The 2,552-nt window shown below is 49.7% G+C and overlaps 1 protein-coding gene across 1 annotated transcript in view; it reads right to left on the bottom strand.

Annotated features, from left to right (window-relative positions):
* The window catches only part of PHF11 (PHD finger protein 11), a 32,482-nt gene that overhangs the window by 29,260 nt on the left and 670 nt on the right, over positions 1-2,552 (bottom strand). The gene's annotated exons all lie outside the window — the stretch shown is intronic.

A 2,552-nucleotide genomic window follows, 5' to 3' on the forward strand; every position in this document is an offset into this window, starting at 1 on the left:
CCCTAGGCACAGCTGACAGTCCCAGAGGACCAACCTGCCCATCTCCCAGATATACAGAATTCAGAATAGAAGATTTTAGTTCAGATTGGGCTGGTTTCTTGAGGAAGATGTAAAAACTGAGAAGCTGTGAGGGTAACCATCTTCTATCCGATTATCAGGAAAACTGGACCAAAGAGAGAGAACAAAGCAGATATTCTGAGTGCTGTCAAAGTTTATGACAGCTTCACAGGCCCTATTTCCTGGCTCTTTCTGATAAATGCTATAGCATCCATGTTCCTGGGGTCTGTGAGTGTGGTCTCCCTGCTTTCCAGTAGCAAACATCCCTTTTGCTTAAATGACATCAAGTTGATTTTGTACTATTTGTAGCCAACAAGTCCTAATTAACACTGGAAGTACCATGACCTGATCTCTCTGTGTGTAGGCACATGTGTACGTACGTGCGTGCGCACATGTGCACTTGACAGTGAGTTCCGGCAGCAGCATGGACAATGGACTGCCCTGCCTTCACTGTCTTCTACCTGGTTCATTCTGATAATCTCATTTTCCTCCTTCTGCTTTCCCTGTCACGACTCCACTTCATTCTTCACATTGCTGCCAGAGTGATCTAAAATGCACATTTGCCCATGTTTCCCTCCTGCTAAAAACCCTTCTCTATCACCTAAAGATCAGAAGCCAAGCTCTTTAGTGCTACATACAATCCCATTCATTCCTTCAACATATACTTAATGAGAACATATACTTAATGTAGAGTTTCAGGCACTAGAAATAAAGCAGGGAATAAGATGTGAATTTCAACTCTCATGGAACTTACATTTTAGTAGTACAGAGACATCAAACAAGTATTATTTCAGGACGTGTTAAGTGCTATGAAGAAAAACAGAGCAGGGGAAGGAGGTAGAGATTAATGAGGGTGGGGGAGGGCTCTCCTAAACAGGATGGGCAGGCAAGGCTGTGGAGGGTACATCTGAGCAGTTATTTGAATATGGTGGGGGCTTAGAGGACTCACAGTGCAGTGAGCGGTAGCAGAGCCATCAAGATGGGTAGGGGCTGGATCAGATCAGGACATGGGGTACACTGTAGCCACAGTAAGATTATTCTGAAAGTAATGAGAGACTATTGGAGGGCTTTGAGTAGGAGAATCACACTTACTTTTTGTTTTTTAAAGATCATTTTGGCTACTGTGCAGGCTTGTCTGTATGAGAGGCTAGAGTGGAAGCCTGGGGACCAATAGTCCAGGCCTGAGATGATGGTGGCTTGGATGGCAGTGATGGAAGTGGTGAAAAGAGGCCAGGCTTGAGATATATTCTGAAGAGAGAACTGACTGGTCTGACTAATGCATTAGTTGGGAGGTAAGGAGGAAAGAGAGGCACCAAGAGTGGCACTGGGGTTTTGGTCTGAGCAACCAGGTGAATGGAATGGGGAAGGCTGGTAGAGGCTGAGCAGGTTTGGAGTGTGTGGGTGTGTGCAGGCAAACAGGAGTCTTCTTTGGGACATATTCAGTTTGAGATCGTTCCTGGCATTAATGAAGTTGGTTATACAAGTCTGGAGTTTGGGGAAAAGGTCAGGATGTAACCTCATCTCCAGTAACTCATCTTGCATTCTGTATACACACTAGCTAAATGAAACAGTCAACTGCTTGGCCTGTGGTTGCCACATCTGATGTTTTGTGGCTGGTGCCTTTTTTCGAGTCTTCACCTCTTTCTGGACCACCTTTTCAAGCTTTGTATCTCTGGGTGACTCTTTCTCTTTAAAACTAAGATAGGATGTTCCTTGAACACCAGGTTGAGTTGGAGGAGCCCCTCATTTGTGACTCTGCGGTTCTTAGCAGGTCACACAGGAGTTGCCTATTAGACTCTCTAGGGCAGGGTCTGCCTAACTTGTCTCTGCATCCCCGACACCTGGTGCTGAGCCTGCACAGGGTAAGCGCTCTACATCTGATGAAATGCAGGGAAGGAGCCCAGCCAGAAGGCTGTTGCCTGATGTAAGGGGAGGGCCACAGACTTGAACTACTACATGGAAAGGAGGGGATGGTTCCAAAACGTTACATTCTCTGTGGAAACTTCTCAAACTGCTTCCTGAGACCTAGCTGACCACTTCTCTTCAAGAGGGGTACCCCTCCAGCCTTCCTCCCCACAGCACTTCTCCGACTGCATTGTTTTAGGGGCGGGTGGAACCGCGCTGGGAAAGTAAACCCCCAGGCATTTCCTTCGGTTTTCCTTGCTGGCTGTATTCCTAGCGTTGTAGGACTGTAGCAATGCGCTGTCCCATTAGCAGTGGGTGTGGTAAACGGTAAACCGTAAACGGTAAACGGAAGGCAAACCCTCCCCTTACGAGAGGCCCTGGGCAGCGGTCTGGGCGCAGGGCCGCCGGCGGTGGACGCCCAGGGGCCGAGGGGCTGCTGAGCCAAGACCCCAGCGCTGTCTCGGAAGGCGGGCTCGCGGGCCCCCAGGCGGCGGCGACCAGGGAGCTGCCCTGGGCCCCGACTGCCCCGGCCGGACCCCGCCCTCCCCGCCTGACCGCCCCCCCCCCCGCCCCCTTAGTACTCCCCCGTT

Source organism: Lipotes vexillifer, unplaced genomic scaffold, assembly GCF_000442215.2.
Source record: "Lipotes vexillifer unplaced genomic scaffold, Lipotes_vexillifer_v1.1 scaffold384, whole genome shotgun sequence".
Taxonomy (NCBI): domain Eukaryota; kingdom Metazoa; phylum Chordata; class Mammalia; order Artiodactyla; family Lipotidae; genus Lipotes; species Lipotes vexillifer.